Here is a 15,890-nt window from a genome sequence, read left to right as displayed (position 1 = left end):
CGCGCCACCGAAAGAGGGCATGATGGAGGGTTTTAAGGGGAAGTGGCCCCAGTGATCTGTTCCTTCGTTTTGATGGTTAAACTATAAGGACCGTATGCACAGGAGAATTAAAAGTACTGTGAGTGTTTTGTGTTTTGTTTGTTTGTCAGCTAACTGTCATTGTTTGTTTGGCTAGACGGCTAACACGATCCGGGAGCTGTCGCTGCACGCCAGCACCAAACCCCGGACTACACTGACCTACTGTTACCTCTGTGTTTGTCTTTCACCATTCACTTGCACTAGAGCACCCACTGTCAGGAGACATGTCTGTGTCTGTGTATTGTGTGTTTAAAAAGTGTTTTTATTATTTCGGGACTGTAACCCTCCTTTTGCATGGCGCAATACACATTGATGTGTAGAGCCCATGCTTATTATTTAAAGTGTTGTTGGCACGCAACCCAGCTGAAAATAAAGAGCTGTTAATTGTGAACTGTCTTGTGTGTGTTTGTTCTGGAGCACTGCATCATCACTACACCTGCACACTGCAAACCATTCCTTCACAGTAATCCATTTTTATCATTGCGCAAATTTTAGATGTAGGGAAACCTGCTTGGGGGATGCTATTGTGTATTATCAAAGCAGCATCTGAAAAGGATTCCCTTTGTTATACTGACAACCTTTTTACAGCAAACACTTACAGAGCTGCTATTTTATAGCTTTATAAGAAAAAAAAAAAAAGATTAAAATGATAGCCTTGCTCTGTTCGCTTAACTCAAACTATAAAGGAAGGCTGTGGATTTTAAAGTGGTCACAATGCAGTCAAATACCAAATTCAATATACTTTGAAGTTTAATCTTTTACCTTCAACTTACTAAACCCTCAATACACCATACACTAAGTTTTTGTCTTTTCTTTGGATACATTCCTCTCCCACATTATCATACAACAATCAGAGCCTTTTCTTGCACAACTGGCTGGATGATGCTCATGTAAGATTACAAGTGAAAAGTTAGTAAGAACCCCTTCTTTCATAGCCAATGAACAATTTATAACTTGTTAGCTGGACAGTTTATTCTGAGTTCAGGCCATGGGAAGAATGGTGTGGAGTACTGCAACGTAACTTATAAGTGACTATATATTGGGATATTAGAACGGAACATACATTATATATAAAATTGCTACTGCTTCAAATTAATTCAACAATCTCTTTCATAACTGATCAAGCTTATCCGTAGATCATTATTACACACAGTGTTAAGCATGTTAGCTGCAAGCTGTTAGATTGTTAATTTTATACATTTTAAAGACTGAGAACAACAAAGCTAGAACAGTAGTGCTTATTTTTGTGTTCACAACCAAGAGCATTTGACAAGAGCATTTGACAAGAGCATTTGACAAGAGCATTTGATGAAATGTATGCCAGTAGATACAGGGAATACATTTCTATACCAGTTTAGGATGAATGTATTTATTTTAGGTAAAGCATAACATGAGACCATACAATGGCTAATTTAATGGAATTGTATGCGTGTATAAATTACATTTATATACAGACGTGCTCAAATTTGTTGGTACCCCTCCACAAAAAATGAAGAATGCACAATTTTCTCTGAAATAACTTGAAACTGACAAAAGTAATTGGCATCCACTATTGTTTATTCCACATTTAATAGAAATCAGACTTTGCTTTTGATTTTTTATTCAACATAATATTGTAAATAATAAAACAAATGAAAATGGCATGGACAAAAATGATGGGACCGCTAACCTAATATTTTGTTGCACAACCTTTAGAGGCAATCACTGCAATCAAATGTTTTCTGTAGCTCTCAATGAGACTTCTGCACCTGTTAACAGGTAGTTTGGCCCACTCTTCTTGAGCAAACTGCTCCAGCTGTCTCAGGTTTGATGGGTGCCTTCTCCAGACTGCAAGTTTCAGCTCTTTCCATTGATGTTCGATACGATTCAGATCAGGACTCATAGAAGGCCACTTCAGAATAGTCCAATGTTTTGTTCTTATCCATTCTTGGGTGCTTTTAGTTGTGTGTTTTGGGTCATTATCCTGTTGGAGGACCCATGATCTGCGACTGAGACAGAGCTTTCTGACACTGGGCAGTACATTTCGCTCCAGAATGACTTGATAGTCTTGAGATTTCATTGTGCCCTGCACAGATTCAAGGCACCCTGTGCCAGGCGCAGCAAAGCAGCCCCAAAACATAACCAAGCCTCCTCCATGTTTCACTGTAGGTACAGTGTTCTTTTCTTTGAAAGCTTCATTTTTTCGTCTGTGAACATAGAGCTGATGTGACTTGCCAAAAAGCTCCAGTTTTAACTCATCTGTCCAAAGGACATTCTCCCAGAAGGATTGTGGCTTGTCAATATGCATTTTAGCAAATTCCAGTCTGGCTTTTGTATGTTTTTCTTTCAAAAGTGGAGTCCTCCTGGGTGTTCTTCCATGGAGCCTACTTTCACTCAAAAAGCGACGGATGGTGCGATCACAAGCTGACGTACCTTCACCTTGGAGTTCAGCTTGTATCTCTTTGGCAGTTATCCTTGGTTCTTTTTCTACCATTCGCACTATCCTTCTGTTCAATCTAGGGTCGATTTTCCTCTTGCGGCCGCGCCCAGGGAGGTTGGCAACTGTTCCATGGACCTTAAACTTCTTAATAATATTTGCAGCTGTTGTCACAGGAACATCAAGCTGCTTGGAGATGGTCTTGTAGCCTTTACCTTTACCATGCTTGTCTATTATTTTCTTTCTGAATCTCCTCAGGCAACTCTCTCCTTTGCTTTCTCTGGTCAATGTTCAGTGTGGTGCACACAATGATACCAAACAGCACAGTGACTACTTTTCTCCATTTAAATAGGCTGAATGACTGATTACAAGATTGGAGACATGTGTGATACTAATTAAGGAAACTAATTAGTTTGAAATATCACTATAATCCAATTATTTATTATCTTTTCTAAGGGGTACCAACAAATGTGTCCAGGCCATTTTAGAATATCTTTGTAGAATAAGCAATAATTCATCTCTTTTCACAACTTCTTTGCTTTATTCTATGACATACCAAAGGCATGCAAGTATACATGATAAAATAACTTTTAATGTCATCACTTTTCAGGAGGAATGAAGCATTATTTCAAAGAGCTGTAAGGGTACCAACAAATTTGAGCACGTCTGTATATATATATAAAACTTTCAGGTTCCCAGTGCTCAAAAGCTCATTTTACACCCTGCACCAAATGACAGACATTCAAACCCCTATTGCATTGCAGTTCCCTCCATTACAGGTTTTAAAATTAGCCTGATTAGCCACAGTGTATAAGTAACAAGTTCCAATGTGTCATATTAAACTCAAAGTAAAACCAGGAATGGATCAAACTGCTATGCAATGGAAGTCTTATTTCCATCCCTGGAACACAGAGGTATGGTAAAGAACATTAATATACCATGGTAAACTACAGTAAATGCATTGTAGAACCATGGGAAAAATGCTAAATTCCTGCGTTAAATTTACTGTGGTTAAATTTATAAGGGAACCCTTGGTATTGCACAAGGGCACTTTCTTAAAATGATACATCGTTTTTTAAGGTTATTTGAAAAAAAATGACAGTAAGTGGAAGTCCAAACTGATTAGTGTATCCTCAACCAAAGCGGTTGTATCTAACAAAATAACTTAATTAAGACATCAGTATAGGCACAAACAGTGGTTTTTTTTGTTAATGAAAATACATGTTTGCTGTAACTTGTGTTTGTTTCAACTCAGAACTGCACTTGTGTGTTCTACTCAACGAATGGAAGTGCAAGATGTATATGATTAAGTTTTATTGGCTGGCTTGTTACTGCTTCACGTACCTTCACAGATTAGGGGATTTCCTATTGCTTTAATTTTAAAAAGACATACCTTCAGCACAACAACCCGTCCTGGGATTTGAATTTGAAAGGTCCCTTCCTGAGCTTGAGCCGGATAGCCAAAGGTAGCGTTAGCCAGGTCAATGCTTCCCACGGGATTGACATCCTGTGACGTTCTGTAGTAGTACAGCTGGCACTTCTTCTCTTCGAAAACAAACCAGCGGGCTTTCCAGGCCATCAAGGGCCCCCCCCAGTTTGTTCAGGTACCCACACAGTTTTGTGGAGGAGGGTTCCATCTTAGTTTTCATGACTGGCTTCTCTTGGGCATTGCTCTGGTCCATGTGTGTGGAATCACCCTCGTTCTCCTTGGTGCTTTCCACTTCCTCTCTTGCACTGGCAGTGAGGTCATGATGATTGTCTGGGCTTGTCAGATTGGGATCAGCTGCAGGCATGGGTTTTCCGACTTGACAGTCCTGCTCCATCTTAACAGTCCTCACCATGTGTCCTCACCAGATTTCAAAGAAAAGATGTTAACTGGTTTGTCTTTGGCTATTAAAAAGAGGTGTAGTATGGTATAATCAATTTTCATTCCCTTTATTAGCTTTTCCCTGCCCCTTGTCAGTTAGTTAAACTTTCACAAACACCAGCTTCAGCGAGGGACGAATTTGTAAATAAAATGTTACATCCTTACAGTCCCATGTGAGTAACAATTAGTACAAAAAAAGAAGTTATCAGCTATGAAGGTCTGCAGAAGAGGTACTAGTTTCCCTATGTTCTCTGTGGTGATAGCAGTGTCCCTTATTCAGGATTATGTTCTATGAAAAATAAAATCTAAACTTCACACAACTTTAAATTATTGCAACTTTTTTAAAACACATATTTTAATACAGGATTCTATTGTTAATGAGCACATTTGCTGTAAATGCTTTTTTTAATACTGTATAACATACAGGCACTGTAGTAAATACTACTGGCAATTACACCTCCTTGAAAGTATGCTATAGTAAATTCTGAAAATTTCTATAACCACTTTGAAGTATGCATTATTCAAGGATGTTATAGTAGACTACAGTACTAAGTATGGCCACTATAGTTTACTGTTGTATAATAAAAATGCATTTACAGCAAATTACCACTTTAAAGTATAGTGTTTACAGCAAAATACTGGAGTAAAATGCTGCAGTAGCACAGTTCATTTTATTAAATAAATAAACCAAATCTTGAATCAGCAATAGACAATTGGAGTGTTCTGATGTAGTTAAGACTGAAGGTGGCCTCCATAAGGAAAAAACACCAGAGCCCAATGACAAGGAACAAAGCGTATTAATGTGTAGCAGGCTACTGTCGTGTTTTCAAAAAAAGGGTTTAAAACTGCCTGACAATGTGAACTGTACGCATTGGATACTTCAGCATAAACGCCCTTGCCCTAATACTTTACTGGAGTAGGCTTTCATCCCAGCTATTATTAGACTCCTTCAGAAAATGAATTTGGGATCTAAAACTGAAATATTGTGAAAACAATTGGCATTTCCAAGACTTATTTGGTAAACTGACCGTGGTTAGACGTATCAGAGTGTTGGGAATAATGTTTTAGTTTCACTAATTACAAGACACAGTACAGTTCCACTTGTGCAATTACGATACATACTCCTAACAAGAACACACACCCTTCATGTACAGTAATACAAAACAGCTCACGTCTTAACCACGATCATTCTTCATTGCAAGTACACATTTACTATCAACTGCAGCTTCAATATATTCAACTTTCGTTTTTTTCTTCAGTAAACAACCTCTGAATCCCGTAAATTGAGAGAGCACTTATAAATGAATAACACTTCTCTTGGTTCTTACCTCATTCACTTACAGAAACGAATTCTTCATTGTCGTAATACTAGAAGCTTCGTGTTGTCGTAATACTAGAAACTTCGTATGAACTTTGTGCTCCTCAATGTTTCACAACGACAGTTTAAACTTGTTCCCCGTGCTATGGTGACAGTTTAGGTCAATGGACTTGTTTTATCTCCTCTTTGACGATGGTTATGTATATGCATTTCCTTTGGGAGGGTTATTTAAAGGTTCTTCCTTATTACAAACCTGTTTCTTCGTTCCTTGCTGATAGTGTTTTGGGAATTTTAGCAATGTCACGTTTTCAGTGCTTGCGTAATCCCAGACACCACTGACCTTTGTGGCAAACAATTACAACAGTGAGCAGTTACCTTGGGATTACACACCAGGTTCAGACGCATTGATTGGACTAATGTATCCGCAGGCGACCTAAGACTCACCGTTTCAACGGTGTCAGTAGTGCTCAACAGAAAAGAATGCATAGAGAAAAATATTGTATACTGGCCATGGGCTTTGGTTTGCCCAGAGCCGTAACTAAGCATTTAGCTACCGGGGCATGCAATTATATATATATATATATTATTGTTATTTTTTTTCTTTTTTTGGATGTTAGGAGTTAGGATGGTATTTACTCGCGTATAGTTTTGAATGTTATTTCCGAATCTCTCCTTTAACATGCCTGAAGGAGACACTGTATTACTTAAAATGTGAATTAACGTCTTAAAACGTGTTAAAAGAGAGCAGTTACCTTGGGATTACACACCAGGTTCAGACGCAATGATTGGACTAATGTATCCGCAGGCGACCTGAGACTCACCGTTTCAACGGTGTCAGTAGTGCTCAACAGAAAAGAATGCATAGAGAAAAATATTGTATACTGGCCATGGGCTTTGGTTTTGCCCAGAGCCGTAACTAAGCATTTAGCTACCGGGGCATGCAAATATATATATATATATATATATATATATATATATATATATATATATATATATATATATATAAATTGCATGCACCTCCGGAATGAAGCAACCGGAGGAGAATGGAAAGACTACATATCGTAGCTAGCGGGGCATGCAAGACTCCATATCGTAGCTAACGGGGCATGCAATTATGTATATATATATATATATATATATATATATATATATATATATATATATATATATAATTGTTATTTTTTTTCTTTTTTTTGGGGGGGGGGGATGTTAGGAGTTAGGATGGTATTTACTCGCGTATAGTTTTGAATGTTATTTCCGAATCTCTCCTTTAACATGCCTGAAGGAGACACTGTATTACTTAAAATGTGAATTAACGTCTTAAAACGTGTTAAAAGAGAGCAGTTACCTTGGGATTACACACCAGGTTCAGACGCAATGATTGGACTAATGTATCCAGGCGACCTGAGACTCACCGTTTCAACGGTGTCAGTAGTGCTCAACAGAAAAGAATGCATAGAGAAAAATATTGTATACTGGCCATGGGCTTTGGTTTTGCCCAGAGCCGTAACTAAGCATTTAGCTACCGGGGCATGCAAATATATATATATATATATATATATATATATATATATATATATATATATATATATATATATAAATTGCATGCACCTCCGGAATGAAGCAACCGGAGGAGAATGGAAAGACTACATATCGTAGCTAGCGGGGCATGCAAGACTCCATATCGTAGCTAACGGGGCATGCAATTATGTATATATATATATATATATATATATATATATATATATATATATATATATATATAATTGTTATTTTTTTTCTTTTTTTTGGGGGGGGGGGGATGTTAGGAGTTAGGATGGTATTTACTCGCGTATAGTTTTGAATGTTATTTCCGAATCTCTCCTTTAACATGTCTGAAGGGGACACTGTATTACTTAAAATGTGAATTAACGTCTTAAAACGTGCTAAATGTGAGCAGTTACCTTGGGATTACACACCAGGTTCAGACGCAATGATTGGACTAATGTAACCGCATACGATCTGAGACTCACCGTTTCAACGGTGTCAGTAGTGCTCAACAGAAAAGAATGCATAGAGAAAAATATTGTATACTGGCCATGGGTTTTGGTTTTGCCCAGAGCCGTAACTAAGCATTTAGCTACCGGGGCATGCAAAAATATATATATATATATATATATATATATATATATATATATATATATATATATATATATATATATATAAATTGCATGCACCTCCGGAATGAAGCAACCGGAGGTGGATGGAAAGACTCCATATCGTAGCTAGCGGGGCATGCAAGACTCCATATCGTAGGTAACGGGGCATGCAATTATATATATATATATATATATATATATATATATATATATATATATATATATATATATATATATTATTGTTATTTTTTTTCTTTTTTTTTTTTTTTTGGATGTTAGGAGTTAGGATGGTATTTACTCGCGTATAGTTTTGAATGTTATTTCCGAATCTCTCCTTTAACATGTCTGAAGGGGACACTTTATTACTTAAAATGTGAATTAACGTCTTAAAACTTGTTAAAAGTGAGCAGTTACCTTGGGGTTACACAACAGGTTCAGACGCAATGATTGGACTACTGTAACCGCAGGCGACCTGAGACTCACCGTTTCAACGGTGTCAGTAGTGCTCAACAGAAAAGAATGCATAGAGAAAAATATTGTATACTGGCCATGGGCTTTGGTTTTTCCCAGAGCCGTAACTAAGCATTTAGCTACCGGGGCATGCAAATATATATATATATATATATATATATATATATATATATATATATATATATATATATATATATATATATTGCATGCACCTCCGGAATGAAGCAACCGGAGGAGAATGGAAAGACTACATATCGTAGCTAGCGGGGCATGCAAGACTCCATATCGTAGCTAACGGGGCATGCAATTATGTATATATATATATATATATATATATATATATATATATATATATATATATATATATATATATATATATATATATTATTGTTATTTTTTTTCTTTTTTTTGGGGGGGGGGATGTTAGGAGTTAGGATGGTATTTACTCGCGTATAGTTTTGAATGTTATTTCCGAATCTCTCCTTTAACATGTCTGAAGGGGACACTGTATTAATTAAAATGTGAATTAACGTCTTAAAACGTGCTAAATGTGAGCAGTTACCTTGGGATTACACACCAGGTTCAGACGCAATGATTGGACTAATGTAACCGCATACGATCTGAGACTCACCGTTTCAACGGTGTCAGTAGTGCTCAACAGAAAAGAATGCATAGAGAAAAATATTGTATACTGGCCATGGGTTTTGGTTTTGCCCAGAGCCGTAACTAAGCATTTAGCTACCGGGGCATGCAAATATATATATATATATAAATTGCATGCACCTCCGGAATGAAGCAACCGGAGGTGGATGGAAAGACTCCATATCGTAGCTAGCGGGGCATGCAAGACTCCATATCGTAGGTAACGGGGCATGCAATTATATATATATATATATATATATATATATATATATATATATATATATATATATATATATTATTGTTATTTTTTTTCTTTTTTTTTTTTTTTTTGGATGTTAGGAGTTAGGATGGTATTTACTCGCGTATAGTTTTGAATGTTATTTCCGAATCTCTCCTTTAACATGTCTGAAGGGGACACTTTATTACTTAAAATGTGAATTAACGTCTTAAAACTTGTTAAAAGTGAGCAGTTACCTTGGGGTTACACAACAGGTTCAGACGCAATGATTGGACTACTGTAACCGCAGGCGACCTGAGACTCACCGTTTCAACGGTGTCAGTAGTGCTCAACAGAAAAGAATGCATAGAGAAAAATATTGTATACTGGCCATGGGCTTTGGTTTTGCCCAGAGCCGTAACTAAGCATTTAGCTACCGGGGCATGCAAATATATATATATATATATATATATATATATATATATATATATATATATATATATATATATATATATATAAATTGCATGCACCTCCGGAATGAAGCAACCGGAGGAGGATGGAAAGACTACATATCGTAGCTAGCGGGGCATGCAATACTCCATATCGTAGCTAACGGGGCATGCAATTATATATATATATATATATATATATATATATATATATATATATATATATATATATATATATATATATTATTGTTATTTTTTTCTTTTTTTTTTTTTTGGATGTTAGGAGTTAGGATGGTATTTACTCGCGTATAGTTTTGAATGTTATTTCCGAATCTCTCCTTTAACATGTCTGAAGGGGACACTGTATTACTTAAAATGTGAATTAACGTCTTAAAACGTGTTAAAAGTGAGCAGTTACCTTGGGATTACACACCAGGTTCAGACGCAATGATTTGACTACTGTAACCGCAGGCGACCTGAGACTCACCGTTTCAACGGTGTCAGTAGTGCTCAACAGAAAAGAATGCATAGAGAAAAATATTGAATACTGGCCATGGGCTTTGGTTTTGCCCAGAGCCGTAACTAAGCATTTAGCTACCGGGGCATGCAAATATATATATATATATATATATATATATATATATATATATATATATATATATATATATATATATATATAAATTGCATGCACCTCCGGAATGAAGCAACCGGAGGAGGATGGAAAGACTACATATCGTAGCTAGCGGGGCATTCAAGACTCCATATCGTAGCTAACGGGGCAAGCAATTATATATATATATATATATATATATATATATATATATATATATATATATATATATATATATATATATATATATATATAAATTGCATGCACCTCCGGAATGAAGCAACCGGAGGTGGATGGAAAGACTACATATCGTATCTAGCGGGGCATGCAAGACTCCATATCGTAGCTAACGGGGCATGCAATTATATATATATATATATATATATATATATATATATATATATATATATATATATATAGGTTACCTATTTACCATGGTATCTTAAAGCCATACCTTTGAAGTCATAATGCATTGCAAGTGTTATTAGGGAATGTTGTGCTGTGTTTGCAAGCGCTTCAATGTGCTGCTCTGCAAGGTTTGGAGACAGCGGGTGCGTTCACGGAGATCAAGAGCAGCCGGAGATCAAGAGCAGCCGCCGCAGGGGAGGGATACCATGGTAAATAGGTTACCTATTTACCATGGTATCTCTCCCCTGGGTGCGTTGTGTTTTGGTGAGCAGTAATGCAGGAAAGCAGCGGGCGGGATGGCGAGCTTGTCCTGCTGCTCCAACACAAGCTACCTTAAGAGCCGGTACGATGCGGGCAATGGGTGAAGTTCGTCAGGAGTACTGCATAAAAAAACGAGTGTGTTGTCGTGGCAGTTGGTGATCAAAGAAATAAAACAAAATAAAATCAATAAATAATAATGTCATAGACTTAAAGCCATACCTTTGAAGTCATAATGCATTGCAAGTGTTATTAGGGAATGTTGTGCTGTGTTTTCAAGCGCTTCAATGTGACAGCGGGTGCGTTCACGGAAATCAAGAGCAGCCGGAGATCAAGAGCAGCCGCCGCAGGGGAGGGATACCATGGTAAATAGGTTACCTATTTACCATGGTATCTCTCCCCTGGGTGCGTTGTGTTTTGGTGAGCATTAATGCAGGAAAGCAGCGGGCGGGATGGCGAGCTTGTCCTGCTGCTCCAACACAAGCTACCTTAAGAGCCGGTACGATGCGGTCAATTGGTGAAGTTCGTCAGGAGTACTGCATAAAAAAACCGAGTGTGTTGTCGTGGCAGTTGGTGATCAAAGAAATAAAACAAAATAAAATCAATAAATAATAATGTCATAGAGTTAAAGCCATACCTTTGAAGTCATAATGCATTGCAAGTGTTATTAGGGAATGTTGTGCTGTGTTTGCAAGCGCTTCAATGTGCTGCTCTGCAAGGTTTGGAGACAGCGGGTGCGTTCACGGAGATCAAGAGCAGCCGGAGATCAAGAGCAGCCGCCGCAGGGGAGGGATACCATGGTAAATAGGTTACCTATTTACCATGGTATCTCTCCCCTGGGTGCGTTGTGTTTTGGTGAGCAGTAATGCAGGAAAGCAGCGGGCGGGATGGCGAGCTTGTCCTGCTGCTCCAACACAAGCTACCTTAAGAGCCGGTACAATGCGGGCAATGGGTGAAGTTCGTCAGGAGTACTGCATAAAAAAACGAGTGTGTTGTCGTGGCAGTTGGTGATCAAAATAATAAAACAACATAAAATCAATAAATAATAATGTCATAGACTTAAAGCCATACCTTTGAAGTCATAATGCATTGCAAGTGTTATTAGGGAATGTTGTGCTGTGTTTTCAAGCGCTTCAATGTGCTGCTCTGCAAGGTTTGGAGACAGCGGGTGCGTTCACGGAGATCAAGAGCAGCCGGCGCAAAACACAAGGCACCCAGGGGAGAGATACCATGGTAAATAGGTTACCTATTTACCAATTTTTGTTTCGGCGAACGGTTTTGGTGAGCAGTAATGCAGGAAAGCAGCGGGCGGGATGGCGAGCTTGTCCTGCTGCTCCAACACAAGCTACCTTAAGAGCCGGTACGATGCGGTCAATTGGTGAAGTTCGTCAGGAGTACTGCATAAAAAAACGAGTGTGTTGTCGTGGCAGTTGGTGATCAAAGAAATAAAACAAAATAAAATCAATAAATAATAATGTCATAGACTTAAATCCATACCTTTGAAGTCATAATGCATTGCAAGTGTTATTAGGGAATGTTGTGCTGTGTTTGCAAGCGCTTCAATGTGCTGCTCTGCAAGGTTTGGAGACAGCGGGTGCGTTCACGGAGATCAAGAGCAGCCGGAGATCAAGAGCAGCCGCCGCAGGGGAGGGATACCATGGTAAATAGGTTACCTATTTACCATGGTATCTCTCCCCTGGGTGCGTTGTGTTTTGGTGAGCAGTAATGCAGGAAAGCAGCGGGCGGGATGGCGAGCTTGTCCTGCTGCTCCAACACAAGCTACCTTAAGAGCCGGTACGATGCGGGCAATTGGTGAAGTTCGTCAGGAGTACTGCATAAAAAAACGAGTGTGTTGTCGTGGCAGTTGGTGATCAAAATAATAAAACAACATAAAATCAATAAATAATAATGTCATAGACTTAAAGTCATACCTTTGAAGTCATAATGCATTGCAAGTGTTATTAGGGAATGTTGTGCTGTGTTTTCAAGCGCTTCAATGTGCTGCTCTGCAAGGTTTGGAGACAGCGGGTGCGTTCACGGAGATCAAGAGCAGCCGGAGATCAAGAGCAGCCGCCGCAGGGGAGGGATACCATGGTAAATAGGTTACCTATTTACCATGGTATCTCTCCCCTGGGTGCGTTGTGTTTTGGTGAGCATTAATGCAGGAAAGCAGCGGGCGGGATGGCGAGCTTGTCCTGCTGCTCCAACACAAGCTACCTTCAGAGCCGGTACGATGCGGGCAATGGGTGAAGTTCGTCGGGAGTACTGCATAAAAAAACGAGTGTGTTGTCGTGGCAGTTGGTGATCAAAGGAATAAAACAAAATAAAATCAATAAATAATAATGTCATAGACTTAAAGTCATACCTTTGAAGTCATAATGCATTGCAAGTGTTATTAGGGAATGTTGTGCTGTGTTTTCAAGCGCTTCAATGTGCTGCTCTGCAAGGTTTGGAGACAGCGCGTGCGTTCACGGAGATCAAGAGCAGCCGCCGCAGGGGAGGGATACCATGGTAAATAGGTTACCTATTTACCATGGTATCTCTCCCCTGGGTGCGTTGTGTTTTGGTGAGCAGTAATGCAGGAAAGCAGCGGGCGGGATGGCGAGCTTGTCCTGCTGCTCCAACACAAGCTACCTTAAGAGCCGGTACGATGCGGGCAATGGGTGAAGTTCGTCAGGAGTACTGCATAAAAAAACGAGTGTGTTGTCGTGGCAGTTGGTGATCAAAGAAATAAAACAAAATATTACCACTGTATTACCAATATATATATATATATATATATATATATATATATATATATATATATATATATATATAATTGCATGCCCCGGTAGCTCCGATATGGAGTCTTGCATGCCCCGATAGCTACGATACGATATGGAGGTGCATGCAACATATATATATATATATATATATATATATATATATATATATATATATATATATATATATATATATATATATATATATATATATTTGCATGCCCCGGTAGCTAAAAGCTTAGTTACGGCTCTGGGCAAAACCAAAGCCCTTGGCCAGTATACAATATTTTTCTCTATGCATTCTTTTCTGTTGAGCACTCCTGACACCGTTGAAACGGTGAGTCTCAGGTCGCCTGCGGATACATAAATCCAATCATTGCTTCTGAACCTGGTGTGTAATCCGAAGGTAACTGCTCACTTTTAACACGATTTAAGACGTTAATTCACGTTTTAAGTAATACAGTGTCCCCTTCAAACATGTTAAAGGAGAGATTCGGAAATAACATTCAAAACTATGCGCGAGTAAATACCATCCTAACTCCAAACATCCAAAAAAAAAAAAAAAGAAATAAAATAACAATAATAATAATAAAAATTATTATAATAAAATATATAATTATTTGCATGCCCCGGTAGCTAAATGTATATATATATATATATATATAATTATTTGCATGCCCCGGTAGCTAAATGCTTAGTTACGGCTCTGGGCAAAACCAAAGACCATGGCCAGTATACAATATTTTTCACTATGCATTCTTTTCTGTTGAGCACTACTGACACCATTGAAACGGTGAGTCTCAGGTCGCCTGCAGATACATAAGTCCAATCATTGCGCCTGAACCTGGTGTGTAATCCCAAGGTAACTGCTCACTTTTAACACAATTTAAGACGTTAATTCACGTTTTAAGTAATACAGTGTCCCCTTCAAACATGTTAAAGGAGAGATTCGGAAATAACATTCCAACCTATGCGCGGGTAAATACCATCCTAACTCCTAACATCCAAAAAAAAAAAGAAAAAAGAAAAAAAATAAGAATAATTTATATATATATATATATAATTGCATGCCCCGGTAGCTCCGATATGGAGTCTTGCATGCCCCGCTAGCTACGATATGGAGTCTTTCCATCCACCTCCGGTTGCTTCATATATATATATATATATATATATATATATATATATATAGTAATGACTTGGTAAGAATGGAAGTGTGAAACAGGCGTTCTTCAAAAGCAGCAATCACTTTTATTTTGCATTAAAGAACAGGCTACATACTTCTTAGCAAGACAGGTTACTTCTCCAGCTCTCCACTCCTGTCTAGCATGCAAGCTGCCTCTTACAGCCCACAACCCGTACAACATTGCAGGTTAACCACGACCAATCAGTGGCCACTATCAGCCCCACTCCCCCTGGCTCCTGCAAGGTACATATAATGATCCTGCAAGGTTGCACCAATAATCCAATATAGGGGAACAGTGTCTGCAGCAGGGTAAGCGTTCCTACGCATGGGAAGCACGGTCGCAGACCATGCAACTTTGCTCTGCAAAGCACTTCAAGCACCGACGCATGCACAAAGTCCCAGTGACAGCCTTTTGTTACAATATATATTATTAGTGATTGTATTAGAGGCTCATATATCATCATTTGATCCTCGACTACCTTTTTTCTATATGGTCTCCTTTTCCAAACATAGATGAAAAAATTATGATTTTAAAATGTCGACTGCATCAGGATATACAACATAAAAGCTTGGCTGTTGAATAATTAACTGGAATGTCATTGAGTAAAACAGAAATATATTGGGAAAAAGAAATACAGACGTTTCAGCAGTTTAATATTAGTTAATGTTTTTTATTAACATTTATTATCAGTAAACTAAAGGGAGGTATTAACACTGTTGTAGAACAATCTTTTCTGAATTTGCTGTGGGACAAATTAATAAATGAAGTGTTTCTCCACTGCAGTGTCAGCAAATGTTATTACTGTATTTATATAAACCTTTATAGAAACAAAAGAGAAATATTTTCAGTAGAATAAGATTTTGTTCAACAAATCTAAAACAACACAGTGATAATACCAGTATTTGATCTTTTTCAGTTCAAATACCTTACACAAAGGATGCAAAAAATGCACACCATTTCATCAAAAAACAAGTTCTTTTATATTATACAGCAGAGAAAATGCCTTGAAAAGGGCTCATCTCAGCCAGTTAAAGTATGTTCTGGGTTTCACAGTTTAACCTTGTGAGGAGAG

Source organism: Acipenser ruthenus, chromosome 14, assembly GCF_902713425.1.
Source record: "Acipenser ruthenus chromosome 14, fAciRut3.2 maternal haplotype, whole genome shotgun sequence".
NCBI classification, from domain to species: Eukaryota; Metazoa; Chordata; class Actinopteri; order Acipenseriformes; family Acipenseridae; genus Acipenser; species Acipenser ruthenus.
The sequence above is the reverse complement of the archived record's forward strand: the minus strand, read 5'-3'. Positions refer to the sequence as shown.